Source organism: Aricia agestis, chromosome 15 (genome assembly GCF_905147365.1).
Source record: "Aricia agestis chromosome 15, ilAriAges1.1, whole genome shotgun sequence".
Classification (NCBI taxonomy): domain Eukaryota; kingdom Metazoa; phylum Arthropoda; class Insecta; order Lepidoptera; family Lycaenidae; genus Aricia; species Aricia agestis.
In genome coordinates, this window is record NC_056420.1 from 13,639,254 (window position 1) to 13,657,932 (window position 18,679).

General features: G+C 37.7%; 1 long non-coding RNA gene across 1 annotated transcript; it reads left to right on the forward strand.

Moving 5' to 3' along the window:
- Nucleotides 1-209: 209 nt before the first annotated feature.
- LOC121734346 lies at nucleotides 210-18,471 on the forward strand. The gene is made up of 3 exons (XR_006036705.1): nucleotides 210-220; nucleotides 12,252-12,255; nucleotides 18,396-18,471. It is a non-coding gene; the product is annotated as an uncharacterized LOC121734346 (long non-coding RNA).
- The last annotated feature ends 208 nt before the right edge of the window (nucleotides 18,472-18,679 follow it).

The following is an 18,679-nucleotide window of genomic DNA, read 5'->3' on the forward strand; positions in this document are numbered from 1 at the left end:
AACGTAGACGACGGATTGAGGCTTCAAACTACACTTCTATAGTTCTATTTCAAAAAATTAATAACAATAACTATGGATAGATGGATGCTTCACATCACATCAGTCTAGCCCCCTGCTAAGTACCTGAAGGAATTGTGTTACGGGTTTAATACGTAACTAGCTATTTGACCGAGCTTAGCTCGGTATTCGACAAAACACGTATATTACATATATATATACAGTCTTTTGGTTGATCGCTGCACTTGTAACACATTCTTATAGCCTATGTGGGTAGTCGAAAACTATAAATAAAACAGATATCCTGATTACGTTGGAAGTACAAAGAGAGCAGATAACGTGAACGTGCCGGCTGAACAAATGGCAAGAGACGTAAATCACGTTTATGGCGTTGTTCCACCGTACTTCCTGTAGTTCGCTAATGTGAAAGGTACAAAACTTACAAGTTGTACAGGATATCCTTGTTAACAACAAAGTATATTGCGAATACATCTGGAGGAATCGTGATGATAAAACTAAATGCTTGACATTCAACCCTTATTTCACTAATACTTAATAGTATTATAAGTGTGAAAGTGTCTGTCTCTATGTCCTTCACGTCCGAACCATTGAACCAATTTTGCTGAAAAGTATAGATATAAAAAATGTAAGATTTCCGCTCGATAAACGAAGTTGCGGGCGACCAAGATACTTCGTGTGCCATATCGCGTCCCCAAACGATGAGCAATGCTCGTCTTTCTTTAGTCTGCGCTCCACCGTTATCAGAATCGGACGTCAATCGGATTGAAAAAATGCCTAATTGTGCCGTATAGAGCTGTAGAAATTCGAATAGAAACGTTGGCCTAGATAATAGACACGCTTCTCATCATCAATACGTCACAGTTTTCATACAAATGGAGGGACATGCGGTATCTATCTTGATCTACATCTGTGGTTATTAATTTATTAGTTTTGAAATATTCTTTCAAACAAAAAAATACACGCGTGACGCTTCAGGCGGACATTTTCCTTTTCACAGAAAAGCGCCGCGCTTCTGATTGGTTAGCGGGAAGGCTAGGGCGTGTGAAGATAGGCCTACGAACAATAAAAACTAAAGAAACGTAACTCCCATACTATTTACCGTTTTTTATTTCCTTTCGAACTGTCATGTAACGTCAGCCTGATACCGCTGAAGACCACCCACCACTGGCCACCTAAATATTGCAAATGTATTAAAAATATGTAGAGCATGTTTTTGACGGAGTTACTGTTCCTCACTTTTTATTATTCGTAGAGATTAGCTCATGTTTATACAGAACTAGATAACGCTCGCACCTCCGTCGAGCCAAAGTCAGTTTAATGCGTGGTAACCGTACATTTCCGGGATAACAGTTAGTGTCTTATGTCCTTTTCCGGGACTCAAAGTATCTAAAACAAATAGCAAAATCTGTTCAGCGGCTTAGGCGTGAAGACGTAACAGACAGACAGACACACCTTCGCATTTATAATATTACTAGCGACCCGCCCCGGCGTCGCACGGGTATAAAATATATAGTCACTGAAAAAATGATAAAATCGATAGCCTATGATCCTTCACGTGGTCTACTTCTTATCTGTGCCAAATAAAATAAAAATTGCGCCAGTAGTTCGCGAGATAAGTCCTTTCAAATAATTTCCCCCGATTTTTCCACATTCTCCTATTAGTCTTAGCGTGATAAATTATAGCCTATAGCCTTCCTCAATAAATGGGCACTAACACTGAAATAATTTTTCAAATCAGACCAGTAGTTCCTGAGATTAGCGCGTCCAAGTTAGCCCTTTCAAATAATTTTCCCCGTTTTTTCCACATTTTCCTCTATTCCTTCGCTCCTATTTGTTTTAGCGTGAAAAAAATATAGCCTATACTCTATAGCCTTCCTCGATAAATGGACCATCTAATACTGAAAGAATCATCAAAATCCTTTGCGTAGTTTTAAAGATTAAAGGGAAACATGAGGAAAAAAAGCGACTTTGTTTTATAATAAGTAATAATAATAATACTCCCCACACCGGTTTCGGTGACGGTGGCCGGTTTCATTGAAACCAGGCCAGCTATGCAGGAGTAATTTTATAGTGCTCAAGTGTGTGCGCAGTATTCAAGAGCACTCTCTATTCCTTTTACTCTCATAACCCAGTGGGACGGAAGACCGACACGACTGGCGAGAGATCAGGCGCAGGACCGACTTTTTACATGCCCATCCGACGCATGGATCATCTTACTTGTCAGAGAATCAGGTGATCAGCCTGCATTGTCCTAACCAAACTTGGAAATAACATGTTTCCAACGCGGGATTCGAACCCACGACCTCCGGAGTCGAGAGCGACGCTCTAACCACTAGACCACGGAGGCGTTCAATATAATATGTATTATATTGAACGCCTCCGTCCGTGTTTGCCTCCGTTCAAATATAATATGTATAGAAGTATGGAACTATGAATGGTAGTATGAAATATGAATATAGTCCTTACGACTTTTTTACCGATAAATTATTTTATTGACAAATAAAAGCCCATTTCACAACAAAATTGTATAAAAATATTATCACACAGACAATGGGGGATTTAATCGTTGACGTCAATTGTGAATCGAGCTGGAATATTATGAGTGCTGATTACAGCGATGCGAGTGTATTAATTTACCTTAAACATGACCTTTATGCCAACGAGATAAGGCTTATTTTATATTATCACCGATGTAATATAACTAACCGCGTTGTAGTGATATTGCGGTGAGCAGTTGGTAAGACTGAAAATCACATATCCATATTATTATCCATGTTAATATTATAAATGCGGAAGTCTATCTGTCAACTGACCTCGTCACACCCAAACCGCTGAATCGATTTTGCTGAACTTATGGTGTGAAGATACTTTGAGTCCCGGAAAAGGATATAGGATACTTTTTATCTCGAAAAAATGTACGGTTCTGAACCAAAAACGCTAACCAAGCAACTATGGTTTTGTGGTTGCGGTTACTTTAAGAAGTATCCACTATCCAGTCCTGAATACAGGAAAAACTTTCCGTTTTTATAAAATAACAAAAGTATTGCCGTCGCTGGCTCTTCGGCCATAAGTATAAAGGTTAAGGGCCGGGACACAAAAACACGACACGACGTCGTGTCGTACCACGACGCGACGTCGTTTCACGATGCGACGTCGTGTCGTAAAAACTCATCATTGAATTTCTACGTGAGTTTCTACGACGTGACGTCGCACGATGTCGTGTCGTAGTTTTTTACGACGCGCGTCGTAGATTCCCACGACACGACGTCGTATCATGTTTTTGTGTCCCGGACCTAAATCAATGGAAACCACAAAATCATTTCAATATAATTGAGACATCTATAAAATGTCATTTACCTAAAATATGATTTATTAAGCTACTGCATAGCTTTGAGCGCGGCGACCGAATCAATAAATTCCGTAACGAAAAAACCTAACACACCGACCGGCACAGCGGTGCTGCGTTGCCAGATATCGTCACGGTGTTTAGGTGCATGCGACTAGACGTATTATAATTGCATAAGTTGATAAAAAAATACTATGCATTAGTTTTACTGCGGCAGTCCCCGAGTGCCATACTTTTTTTTTGCTTTAGTTGAACTTTTTTTTTTATGAAAGAAGGGGGCAAACGAGCAAACGGGTCACCTGGTGGAAAGCAACTTCCGTCGCCCATGGACACTCGCAGCATCAGCAGAGCTGCAGGTGCGTTGCCGGCCTTTTAAGAGGGAATAGGGTAATAGGGGAGGGTAGGGATAGGAAGGAAAGGGAATAGGGGAGGGTAGGGAAGGGAATAGGGTAGGGGATTGGGCCTCCAGTAAACTCACTCACTCGGCGAAACACAGCGCAAGCGCTGTTTCACGCCGGTTTTCTGTGAGAACGTGGTACTTCTCCGGTCGAGCCGGCCCATTTGTGCCGAAGCATGGCTCTCTCACGTATAAATATTATACGTATATAATAATATTTCCATAATCGAGCATCAGGATATTCAAGTATCTAGAACTAGCGGAGTGAATGATCGTTATGCTTCGGTGCGTGCAGGCTGTCCAGATACTACCTAATTAAATACTACCTGGAATTGCCATGGAATAATGTCTGTTCCTTGAACTGACGGAAAACGTAACAGGGTATTTGGATTATGCTCAGATAACGGAAGTTAAAGCAATATTGCATTCCATTTACTGATAAAAACATCTACAGTGTACATACAGTGTTTCGCAAGGAGCGGCTATTTAAGGTATCTCACATAAAGAAAGTTCATGACGCTCGGGCGCTTCCCAAACTATCACTTTGTGTTGTTACACCTTGTATTTATAAACTTACTGTTAAGTTAAAAAAGGAAGGGTTGGAGGGCCGCGAAATATTTTTTACACCAACGGGCGGGAGCGTCAAGTTGTCAAATGGTTTTAAAAAAGAAGTCTCGTTCAAAACACACATTTGACAACTTGACGGTCCCGCCCGTTGGTGTAAAAAATATTTCGCGGCCCTCCAACCCTTCCTTTTTTTAACTTAACAGTAAGTTTATAAATACAATCGCAGTCGCTTGGTCGCGTAGGTTTGAACAAAGCATTATAATATTATGGATTTGACAGATTCGCACGACGTCTCATGCAATCGACGAAATCTGTCAAATCCATACAAAATGCCGCGCCGCGCCTCGCCTCGCCTCGTTGCGGTCTGAATTGATCCTTATGTTACAAGAACACGGTTGTTACATTATTTGAAAAGTATTTTTAGCTGCAGCAAGAATATATTTAGTGACGGATGGACAGACGGATTCCGTCTTCGAGATATTTCAACTCGTCATTTCCGTCATGACATACTGATGATGGGTCCTTAGTCCGGACACAAACGTTATCGTTCGCCGGGGGAGCAGATAACTCAGTCCCGCGGGCCGTCCCTTCCCCGGCATGATATTAATAACTTACTTTTATACGGGCCTCTCAGATTATTTATAGAAACACGAGGAATTGTCGTTTACTTGATACACGATTTATCGGATATATTACTATTAAACTAAACGTGTTCGTGAGTTTGTGAAACCTTCACGAAAAAAACTACAATCGAAACCGAACATCCAAAAATATAATAATGAATTGGGCACATATTTCTGAATGTATTCGAGCTATTAAATATACTATAGGGGAGGTAATTTTTTATTATCTGTTTGCAGATTTTCGGAACGCACTGTTTGCACTGTGCATGGATTATTACGAAGTCAAATAAGGATATAAAGTATTAAACTAAGCTTAAATACTAGAAAATAGCTGATACTAGTTGTGTCTCATTAATTTGTATTTGTAAATACACAAAAAGCATTCATATAATATTACTAGCTGTCCCAGTGAACTTCGTGTCACTTTAAAACCTTCCCTGGACTTCTACGAATATTTTGAGACTAAAATCAGCCCAATCCGTCCAGCCGTTTTCGAGTTTTAGCGCGACTAACACATTTGAAAATCCATTTTTATATATATAGATAAATGCCAAAGCGTATCTGTCAATAATAAATGTCTGTCTGTTACCTCTTCACGCCCAAACCGCTGAACCGATTTTGCTGAAATTTGGTATGGAGATACTTTGAGTCCCGGGAAAGGACATAGGATACTTTTTATCCCTGAGGATTTAACTGTTCCTGGACGATAATCTAATTTTGGTGCAACGGAGTTGCAAACGTCATCTAGTTACTGAATAAATACATATCGATTTTAGAGCTGCGGAAAATTCTGCGTGCATTTCGTATTTAATTTATTATATTCACTTTAAGATTTCAAAGCACTTTATATTTCGTATTTCTCTTTGAAAACGATCACGTATTCGTACGTTCTGTAGGATGTGTAAATAATTAAATTCTGAGATTACTTAAGGTTCTTTGACATGACAACATTTACTGGAATACCTTAAAATAAAACATTATAAAATAAAAATTGTTTTATTTCTGAATAGATTTGAATCAAATACTTTCAGAACGTCGTTGCTATAACTGGTGCCTATACCACCGGTTCGGGAAATAGCCCGGCGAGAAGAACCGGCGTAAAAAATTCGCCCCATCGCATATAAGAAATAATTTTCATGTAAGACTTATAATGTTTATACTTCATGTCACTTCCCTCCTTATATGTGCATTCCCTAGACTTCCACTAATATTTTAAGAAATAAATCATTCAAATCGGTTCAAGCGTTCTCGAGTTTTTACGAGACTAACAAAATGATGTGTCATTACTTGACAATGCCCGGCACAAAGTGAAAAAAAAGAATAATTTAAACATTATGTATCCAATGGATACCAAGCCTATTATAACTAATTAAAATATTTACGCTGTATTTGCACACGTTGAAATATTGTGTAATTATTGACCGCACTCAGAGACTTATCATGATTAACCTTCAATTTAATGAAGAGTTTGACAGGCAATGTATGGGGCTTATGACACAAGTCTTATTTAATTACAGTCAAGTAAATAATATTTGCCTCGGAGTGCGGCAGTTATAAGTATAATCAGGTATTATTCATACACAATTCTTCTTCTTTATTCCTTATATTTCCAATATTGGTAAAGGTTTACAAACCTACCTCAATTTTCTTGGTTCAACAATTATTATAAGTCGACGGAGCCCCGCTATGAGGATCTTCTATTTCTGGGTGGTTCACAAGAAAATAACCACGATGGCTAAGGCCAGGGAGCCTTAGCCATCTTACCTAACCCAATCAAGTTTTATTGGGCCAACTTTGCTATTAATTACCTAAGAATTATAATATACTGTTCTTATACAAATTACAATACCTACTTTTGGAATTATAAAATACTATCGTCCCCCATTCACCACCGCCCTACGTTGCCTTGAAAACACTTACTTATGTTAGTAAGTAAGAAACACGTAAACACCAGAAAACATAAGACCTTTAGTCAGGGAGCCCTAGAATATTTTTTATTACTATCATGCTAATTTTTTGTGAGTAGCTTCATGAATCGAAAAATATTGAAAGTGGGTAGCTATCAGAGATAGAAAGGATTTCATACTTTGATTTAATGGTCCTAAAATATGGATTGTTCTATTTGTAGGACGTTACTCTTAAATTATATAACTATTAAGTAACCTACAAATATACAAAAAATCAGCTAATAAGGTTTTAGGATTCTGTATATAATAGATCAACAAAACTTGGTTGACTACGGTACCCAAAAACTGTTTTTTTGTATATTTAATAATATATTAGTTATAATAGGCTTGGTATATATTGGATAAATAATAATATAATTTTGTGAAAAAAAATTGTGCTCCCCGACTACTTATCTCAAGATTACGTAAATTACAAATGCGAATTTCTCCCAAATGGAGGGATTCCCGGAGGTAAAAGTGTTACGGAGAGGTTTATCTCACCCAGAACATCCTTCCTCAACCCATGTGACCACCAAAAAAATTGCGGTAGGTTTGTAAACCTTAGCCCAATAATTTTCTGTATCAGACAACGACAAAACATTTTACAATATCCATGTATATTAGTCGCATCGTTCTTTGGAGCTTTCATACATCTACAATTTTTTATCTGTTTCACGCGGAACCCTTTGTAACTCCGACTCACTCTTGGCCAGTTTTACTTCTATTGTACACAGTCATAATGTGTGTAAAGTTCCCGGGAGTGTCCAATTTATGTGGTGCTCCTCAGGGGCTCCTTAACTTATGCCAGGACCACGGATGTTTGTGAATTTATTATGAACTGTTCTAGATAATGAGGCTACAGTAGGCAAACTTTGGTATTCAAAGAAAATTAAACCCTCAGCTGTATAGATAAGGTTAGAATTAGCTTGATACTTTCAGTAACATCTGTTGCCAAAAATAAGACAATGTGAAGTTTAAACACTTGGTCGTAGAGTTGGTTTCTGCTTGGCATGTTCTTATGGGCATCGGTAAATTTTTTAGGAAACCTTATGTATTTTTAGGATACCTTATGTATCTTAAACTCAATAACTTTTTTTAGATTAAGTACAGCTGTAAGAGTAAGTACAAACATTCATTGCATAATAATGTAAATACATTACATACAACTTTATTTAGTAGCCAGAAGATAAGCGTAAATTATCTAGGAAATTTTCAAAGTTTAGCAAGAAAATTTAAATTATTTATTCACATTTTATTAATTTGATGTATTATTAGGTATTTATTCAAATATAACAAGTTATTTTCGTCACGTAAATCTAATTTTCATTTAATATTCTCCTTTAGTTCTCTCCGGCACTATAAATAATATCATTTATTACACAGCCAATGCGAAAATTGGTGTCTGTTTGTAAGAACATAAAAAATATATTTTGAGCCATTGTAATATTAAAATTATATTTTACTAGAATATAATGCCCGCAACTCCGATGCGCCAAAATGGCGCGGAAACCGTACTTTTTTCGGGGATAAAAAGTATCCTATGTCCTTCCCGGGACTCAAGGTATTTACATACCCAGCGAAATCTGTTCAGCGGACCTGAAGAGGTAACAGACAGACAGTCACACACTTTCGCATGTGTAATATTAAGTATGTATATGGATTTACGATCGACATTAAGAGGATACACCAGGGGCTAGAAAAATGAAAAAAAAGTACGTGTAATATCTATAGCTGTCTCCCTTACCTCAAGCCTATACCGCAGAACGCGATAGAGACAACTGCAGAAAATCCAGAAAATCAACGATTCGTTGTCCCCTGATTCCTTCTCCAAAACTTAACCGATTTAAGTACTTTTTTTCATTAAAGATTAAAAAAAGGATTGAGCTGTGTTCCTATGTTTTGCTTTTTTTGTATAATCTAGCCAAATCTGTTTTCTGGACGTTTGAACACAGCGGAAAATCTGGCTATTTTTTTGGGTTTTTGAACGTTCATATCTTATTTAATAATTAAATTATGAAAAAAAAGAAAATATAGGGACATTGTATTAGTGGCCGTAGATATTCAGGAAAAAAATTATAACTCTACTAGCATTATCCAGGGAGGAAACAGGGGACAACGTTTGTATGGAAAAAAGGGCGGTGTGGAATCCTCTTAAGGCCCTTCCCCTACGGAGATGCCGTAGTTTACCGTATTTAGAGCCTTATAAACTCATAATTTGAAAGCTACAAAGTTATATACAGCAATAATCTTCAGTATATTATCAACATTCCTTTCCCCGTTATTAATTTCCTATTTTTGTTTGTATTCGTTGTCTAAACATACCGATTCCGCCTGCAATTTATTTTAAATTACCGATGACTCACCATGCCGAACTTCCGCCGCGGAACTTCGGCGTTTGCTGTTTAGACACTCTATAATATTATCTAGGTTGCTACAAAACCGTTTAAATCTGCCTTTTTGTTGGATCGAAATAGCAAAATTAGGGTACAGGCTGCGAATAATAATAACTAAGGAATTGTACTACTACGATTACCGTTTTAAATTTGGTTCCTTTTGATCTGTCATGTAACGTCAGCCTAGTACCGCTCAAGGTCGCCTAAATATTGCAAATGTATTGAAATGTGTACCTAAGGTTAGAGATGGGCACGTACCTGGGTATTTACCCATCTACCCGGTATTTACCCTCACGTAAATACCCGTATCTACCCAAAAGGGCGGGTAGATAAAATTCAATACTTAAGTCACAACCACCTCAAGAACGGTAATAGCTAGAGAGTTGAAATTTTCACAGATTGTGTATATCCGTTGCCACTATAAAAACAAATACTAAAAGCAAAATAAAATTAATATGTAAGGGGGGCTCCCATACAACGAACGTGTTTTTTTTGGCCTTTTCTGCTATCTTATCAATAATAGCAAAATGTAGGTACTTGAATTTTTACACAGTCTTTAGATGGATGTTAACTTTAATATTTAATAATAATATTAATATAAAATAAAAAAATTAAGAGGGGCTGCCATACAAAAATCGCAAATTTTGTCCTAATTTTTCTCTATAATGGTACGGAACCCTTCGTGCGCGAGTCCGACTCGCACTTGGCCGATTTTTTTTATTTACATTCTATTATTTTATTAATAATTTAAAATATTTGAAAAACCTTTAAAATATTAAAAAAATATATTAGAAAAAATATTAGAAGACCCTTGAAAATTACTTTTAAAATAGACAATGTATAAGTACCTGGTTAAAGAAATTATATAAAAAAATATGTAGGTATAATTTTTTATTATTTATACATATAACACGTCCTATCTTATATAAAATCTGATTTGCTTTGATTTGCTTCTGATTTTTTTAACTTCTCATTCTGCTAGCGATCTGACTTCTAGACATTGAACTAGTCGTTTTGAATTTCTTCTTAGTATGGCACGCATCTATTGATGCGTCTATATATTTACTATTTATCTTTATTTACAGAAGATTTTGTGGGGCTCGTCTTTTTAATCTTTTGAATGTTTGATTTGGTAGAGTTTTTATCAATTTTTTTGCCAATATATTGGGATGTCATTTTATCCTTTTACAATAGTTTTGAAGGGAGTTTTTATTCGTAACATAATATGGGGCTCCAGTTATTGAACGCAGGGTTTTAGATTGGAATCGTTGTAGAATTTCTGTGTTTGATGTGGAGGTTGTGCCCCACAACTGCATCCCATAGGTCCAGATGGGTTTGAGTATGCTTTTATACAAAATAAGTTTATTTTATCAGCCAGTAAAGCTTTCGTAGCTGCTTGTCTAAAGCCTTTCTTTTGTTCCATATATGTGTTCTCCATGTTAATCGCCTGTCGAGATAAATTCCTAGGTATCTAACATCGTTTGACTGTGGTATTTTTATCCGATTAAGTTCTACTTCTGGACATGTTTCGTGTCTTAATGTGAAAGTTACATGGACAGATTTATTCTCGTTGGCTTTTATCCTCCAATATTTTAACCACTATGATATTTCGTTTAAGGTTCTTTGCAATTTTGCCGATGCTCCATGGGCTGTTTGGTCTACTGCGAGGATTGCTGTGTCATCTGCGTATGTATATGTCAGAGCTTCATCAGTACTTGGAAGGTCTAATGTGTTTAGAAGGTAGAGATAAGGGCCCAATATACTGCCTTGCGGTACTCCTGCTTCGATTTCATGGAGACATGTGACACTATCTCCGTACTCAACATAGAAATATCTATTGCTGAGGTATGCGTTTATAAAGAGGTAGAAGTTTAAGGGTGGCTTTTTACGAACTTTATACAACAGTCCAAGATGCCATAATCGATCAAAGGCCTGTGATATGTCCAGAAAAATAGTAAGATTTGCTTTCAAAAGCTTTTTGAATTTCTTCTACCAGTCTGTGTACCTGCTCCACGGTCCCATGCGCTTGGCGAAATCCGAATTGGTGATCGGGTAACAGTTTACTCGCTCTGATTTCTGGCATCATGCGTTTCAGGAAGAGAATTTCTAAGACCTTGGAGGGCACTGGCAGAAGACTTATAGGCCGGTGAGATTTTTCATCCTATGGATCTTTTTCGGGTTTGGGGATTAATATTATAATCTCTACTTTACATTGCGGGGGGACAATTTTTTTTTAAATACACGCGGATTTGTGTGAGATATTTGATTCTACTTTCTGCTAGCTCTTTTAGTATTTTTGGTAAAATGTTTACGCCAATTTTCATGCTGGGGAAGATTGTTAAAGTGGTTCCCTTAAACGAGGATATGCCATTGGTGACTTTTTTGTGGTGAACGCGCTGACTTGTGTTTTGGTGCGTTTAAATTAGACTGAGTTACGTCTACCCCATTCCACCCCGAGAAATATGCGAGAAGTCACATTATCTGTACTATCATCTGCATAGAAATGAATGCCGTTGGTCTGTAACATGTCATTGATATGCTGTATGAATAGGGTAGGCGATAGCACACAGCCCTGAGGGATACCAGCGTCAATAGATAGAGTATGCGAGCATTCACCATCAACTACGACTGCTAAGAAACTTGTGACCCTCTTGCATTATTTCTTGGATGTATGGAATCTTGGATAATAGTGAAATTGTATATATCCAAACTGACAGCTAATACCCATAGTTTCAATCGCCTGAGCCAACAATGAGTTAGGTACGCCAAGAGAGCCGAGCCGAGCCTTAGTAATCCCTGAGCGTCCAAGTGTCGAAGGGGCTGGCTATTGATGATGGACTCCATCATCATCGAGAAGGTTATAGCGATTGATCTGCTGTTGGAAGAATTGGAACGGTCACATTTTTTAAGTATCGGGTTCTCAAAAAGCTGTCTTTCAAGAAGCCGAAACTATGTGAGTAGGATAGTTGAGCCAAAAAAGACGCGTAAAGACCGGAGCCAACTCTGGAGCACTCACTGGAGCTACTTGCACTGAGCGCTGATAAAACCGAATATCCGACATGACGCTCATACTTCGTTACCATAAGCAACCATACCGGTTGGCGGTTTCCGCCCTCATCATAAAGGGTCGAGTTGGACGACATGAGGACATGTCATAAGATCGGCATTCTCTTTTGCGTTTTGAAGGAAACACAGTGCAAGCGCTGTTTCAAGCCGGTTTTTTCGGAGTCGACCCATTCGTACCGAAGAATCGCTCTCCCACGGTTAAAACGGAAATTTTTTCTTTTAAGTAACGCACAGGCCAAGAACTTTTTATATTTGATCATTAGTTGCGTTTATACAAAAACAGTACTCATTTACATACTCGTAATACATTAATTTGCATGTACATAATATACAGGTGTCAAGACTGTAAAGGTGCCTCTTCACAATTGACCATACTGGCCCACTACTAGCCATCGCCATTGTGTAAACGGAGTAATGGTGTATGATGGCGGACGATTTTCAGGCGTGGCGGGCAATAGCGTGGCCTGCAGTGGGTCATCGTGACATTGTGTACTGGTTATATAAGAGACAAGATTTTGCACACGTGTTCCTCTAATAAAGTAGGCATCCACTATAATTGTATTTCACAAAATTCTTACCTCAAAGAGGTTTTATACCTTGAGGTTGTAATAGTATGGCTCAAGGTTAGTTAGTGGAACCTTATAATTTCTTAGACACAATTACACAACAATATTTCGTATTAAGTGCCTACAATTACTAACAAATATTGAATTACGAGAACCTATGTATTTTAGAATTTTTCTAAGTTTAGCCTAAAGGAGGGATGAATGTTTTGAAATTTCGCACGCGTGTTTCCCTTAACGATGAAGGCGTCCACTAAGACGATTTACTCAATTCCCAAAACTTTATCACCATTAAAAGGCAGTACTTTAAAGAATATTAATATCACACATACAAAAAAAAATTTAGGAAAAAAGTTCAAAAACACAGCGTTACTCTTTGACATGCGGCCGGAATTCATGAAAAACATGGTTTTGTATTGCAAACATACATTAGTTTAAGACTTAAAGGGGCTTATTCGAACAGTTACGGGCTAGTGACCAAATTTGCATTATTTAATGGAGGTTTTACTAAGGATTTACTAAAAAAAAATATGTGAAAACGTACCCTGAATTATAAATACCCACCATTTTTGGGTATTTACCCAATCTACCCGGTAAATACCCAATCTACCCAGGTGGGTAGATTGGGTATTTACCCATCGCCCATCTCTACCTAAGGTACACTTTTTTGACAAGTATTGTGGAGCATGTTTTTTGACGGAGTTACTTTTCCTTAGTTTTTATTATTCGTAGGGTACAGGTCAATTTACAAAAACAATACAGAATCTAAAATTAGAGAGTTTACAGTGTAATAAAATATAGAATCTAAAATAAGGGGCTTCATAGAGTAATAATATCATAGTGAATATAAGTTTATAACCCTCTATTATATGAGTGACGGGCGAAGGCATTGCTCTCAAAACTTTGACATTGTATTTACGAGTACATCAGGCGCCCTCTGTATAAATTGAGTTTATATTATTCAAGTCGACTAGATTATTCAGAAGTTAATAGGACTCTCAATTCGATATTATTCTGTCACTCGAAATAACTAAAAATACAAAATGAAATCAGTAAAGTTTCTTGTATAGGTCTGTAGAGACAACAAAATAAGTTTTAAAATTATAACTTTTCGACGTTCTATTAGATTATGATCAAGTAAGCCTAATATATAATACCTATCGTCTAGACGATAGGTATTATATATTATATAGGATATAGACGGTATTGTACAATATCACACTTCAATTTTATTGAACAGTTTTTGACAATTAGATTGAAGGCGCGCGATGTTCAATATCAACCCTAGTCGATCAATAATATCACGCAATACGTGATATAGGGACCCCGCTAAGACCGATTAGTGAGGCATTCATGCTAATTAACAGTTTTTTTTTAATGAAATAAGGGGGCAAACTAGCAAACGGGTCACCTGATGGAAAGCAACTTCCGTCGCCCATGGACACTCGCAGCATCAGAAGAGCTGCAGGTGCGTTGCCGGCCTTTTAAGAGGGAATCGGGTAATAGGGGAGGGTAGGGATGGGACGGGAAGGGAATAGGGGAGGGTAGGGAAGGGAAAAGGGTAGGGGATTGGGCCTCCGGTATACTCGCTCACTCGGCGAAACACAGCGCAAGCGCTATTTCACGCCGGTTTTCTGTGAGAACGTGGTATTTCTCCGGTCGAGCTGGCCCATTCGTGCCGAAGCATGGTTCTCCCACGTATAAATAATGTCGATTTCATTATCGTAATCTTAGAGGAAGGAATTTTGCTATGTTTTTTTCGCTCTTTTCATAATACAATATGTTATTACTTATTATAGTTTATTATATTCAGGGCCTGTTTCACCACTTCCTGATAAGGCTATCCACCAATTAACTTGACAGATCAAGTATGGAGAATCTGTCAAAAAAGTTGTGAATAGCCTTAGGCATTAGGCACTTTATCAGAAAGTGGTGAAACAGGCCCTCAGTATAATAACCCAGTTTTAATATCTCTAATATCTATATTTTTATAAATATCTATAGTCTGTCAAGAAAGTCATGACAGGCGGGAAATTTTTTAAATGAAATAAAAAATAAGAGAACTTTATTAATTCGAGAAAAAAATATGCAACGTGACAATATTGAAAACGAATAAGCGTTCTCTGTGAAAATACAAAGAAAAAAATACACCTTTTAAGCGTGATTACGTTTAGAAAATTTTCCCGCCTGTCATGACTTTCTTGACGCACTAATTTTATTTATAGCTCTAAAGACATTGATTTTAGGGATATTATAATCTAGGCTACAATTATTTACGACTCCTTACAACAGGGGAATGGACCTTTCTGAAATTTGGGTTGACGTAAGCGAGGATTCAATTGGGCGACAAACGGGTGGTTAAACAACTATTTATTAGTACTAGAGATCGCCCAATGGTCGAAATTCGACCTTAGTTTCAACGACATTTAGGACTACTACCTATATTTTGTAAAAAAATATTGACTATCATATTTTTTCAACTCTCGTCTCTGGGACTCAGCCGATCTCATACTGGCCGTGTTAACATTGTCTCATACTCGTAGTATCTAAGATTCAATAAAAAAAACTATAATCCATTTTCAATTTGTCACCTTGTTGTCAACAGACTTCAACCATAAATAAAAGAGTATAATTCGTATGTATAGGCTTGTCAATCAAAAATCTGTCATTAAAAAAATGTATGATTAAAGCATAATTTTTCAATGGACGGATCAATAGTGTACTTTCGGAGCCGTTGTCCCCAGAGGCAATAAAATTATATAGTTAATTGGAATTTGGATCTGTCCCTTGTGTAGGGAACACTGTATTCACCTATGAGGCTGACATTATCACTGAGTGTTAAAAGCCTCTGTAAAATAAAAAGATTAATAAAAAAACATGATTTCGAAATAATATTAGCTCGATGCACTCCTTCACCATATAAACTATAACTGTGCAAAATTTTATTCACCTACGTTTAGCCATTTTTCGTCAAAAGGGATACAAAGTTTTTGGCTCACGTATTAATATTATATATAGATTCAGTCTCACCTAATTATGAAAATTACCGCTTGATATAAAATCAAACGACGTAAATGTGGCCCCAGCATAACGTGGCTCCATGAAAATATCACAAAAACTAAAAAGCGTAAGCTTCTCAGACAAAAAGAGACAAAAACCGAAAGTTGGGTGATAATATATCAAACGCAGGGTTGCGTCGGACGGCAACTGTGTTTAAACTTTTGTCTGAAATGCGTCTAAACGAGTAATGTTCACCTCCGTACTTTTTACTCGTGTTTTGATTTATGAGTTTTGCGAGAAGTTTCCGAGCACCGACGTATGCTAGTTACCTACCTGCAAAGAAGTTTAATAAGCTGATTTATACTGCACTTTAAGCATAATTCGACACAGTTTTATAATCATTGTCAATAATGATAATAACTCATATTATATGTACGTGATTATGTATTTTCTAAGGTTTTTTTACGCAGGAAGATTTTATGATTATTTTCTTTTGTGGAATCGTGGGAAACGGTAGCTGTTACAATATTTTAATCTTACTATCATTGTACTCGTATCGCTAGATGTAATTAAAATCTTTGTTGGCAGAGATGATAGCCAACAGTAGGGGGACAACGAAAAAGGTCGATTGAAGAAACTTGTCCAGCTTTTATGATCGTCAAAAAAGATGAGGAAATTTGTAAAGTGCAGATTGACAGTCAAAATACTCTGCCTTCATCAGTCGATTTAAATTTGTGATGATTTTTTTTAAATACGAGTCAATTTCACCCGTAAGCTAATTATTATCAATTGGAATCCCATGACAACGGTATCGCAAATGAATTTACGGCTGTTTACAACCGCGGGATAAAGGGAATAAATCGGTGGATATTTGTTACCTTATTACAGCTTTGGGGCTATTACGTAGCGTGTAAATATATTAAACCAGTTTGTAAATAATAGCTTAGTTTTATTCCCTCTTTTGTTTACACTTAGATTTAAGATTTCATATTAGTAATTCCTATTGGAAAATGTTTATCTTGTGTCTCATTTTTATAATATTGCTGTCCCTTTCGCACGGGAATGTAGTGTGTTTCACACAATTGTTATTGCTGTCTCTTTCTTGCATAGTTGCACTCGAACTATTGTTGTCTCTTTTTTACATGGCTTTGTTTTACACATTTTATTGTTTATTTATCTTATAAGAATGTTTGTTTACCATTGTATTAGCTTATAAGAATCCCATTTGATGTCATATTATGTGTAAAATGTTATATTTCAATAAACGGACTGCATTCGTTCGACAACAACCGATAGAACCCCACGGGCTCTAACGGTACAAATTTCATATATAAACACGCACTTTCTCGGTGCATACACATTCACTTCCGACAAGCCAAGCAGATGCATGCGTAAGCCCTGCTCCACCACACTCCGCTCCAAGCAGTACCAAGTTCACTCCTGTGTTTCCTTCTCGTCTCCTGCACCTCCTTCTCCAGGAATCTTCCATCCGGCATCCTTCACCCTTCAAGATACAGTCCACTGCTCTGCCACCCGGCGACCACGGCCCCGCCGAGTTTGTCGTGTCGCCAACACAGTTATTTTGCTGGTTTCTAACGTTAGTGTTTCTGCGAGTTTCTTACACCGGTTCTTCTGCGAGTTTCTTACGCCGATTCTTCTATAAGTTTCTTTCGACGGTTGTTCACATGATTCAAAGGAATGAGAAAGATGATCGGATTGGTATATAAAAATCAGTAATGCAACTGCTCTCTCGCAGGTCGTGTCAACTTGTGAGAGTATTGTAAGAGTAGATGCAGAGAGTTTCAGTAGCGACTTAAACCTTCCAAGTTCCAACTCTCACTTGATCCCTTGACACTTACAGCGCGTACAAAGTGTTGCCGATTGCAAAGTGGGCGCTTAGCTTCAGGACCCTTATTCACAATGCAAAATTCAACTCAGATTTTAAAACTTCACCGTGCGACACCCAAGGAAAGCTCGCCTCTCTAAGCACTGACCAATGATCGCAGACCACAGCCACACCACAGAGTTTCCATACGAACATCCACGGCGGTCGCCGGCAGTCGTTGGATTTTTTATCGTCATTTTTTTTTACACTTGTCGACGGCAGCCAACGGCTAGCGTCGACTGCCGTCTACTAGTGCCGTTCGTCTGTAAGAAGCCTTACGCCACGTAATAGCCCCCTCCATATTTGGAGTTATGAGGGGTGTACTGTTGTTTCTATTGCCTATGTAATGAATATTTACTCCCAACCCCGTATTGGTTTGGCCGTTAATAATCGTAATGCGCCATAAATATGCCTAATTGGGATATTGTTAACTAAGAATTAGGGGCTCATTTTGCTGTAAACCTTTGCCCCTGCTAATCTGTGTAGATTCGTTTAATTACTATTAGATTAATCTTTGCTGTTTTAACTATTTTCCTGTGAGTCTCGTTAAAGGTTGAAATAGTTATGTACCTTCAGAGAAGGAATTGGAAGTTGGATATCTCCTACTCCCCCTACTTTTCTTCTGATTGATTTCGTTCCGGGTCCCAAGACAGATTTAGCTTGTGGCTCCCTCCCTGAGATCATATCAAAGGGTTTTCGTAGTTGGTTACCCACTGTTGATCCTGGCGACCCATGAGTTGCAGTGGTGGGAATGTGTGGTGGGCCATTTGCCCGTTATAAAATACCATCAGAGAAATTTATACTTGGGCAAATGACGGGCCTTTATTAACATTATCTGGTCGGGACTCGGGCTACATCAAGTCAATGCCATAATA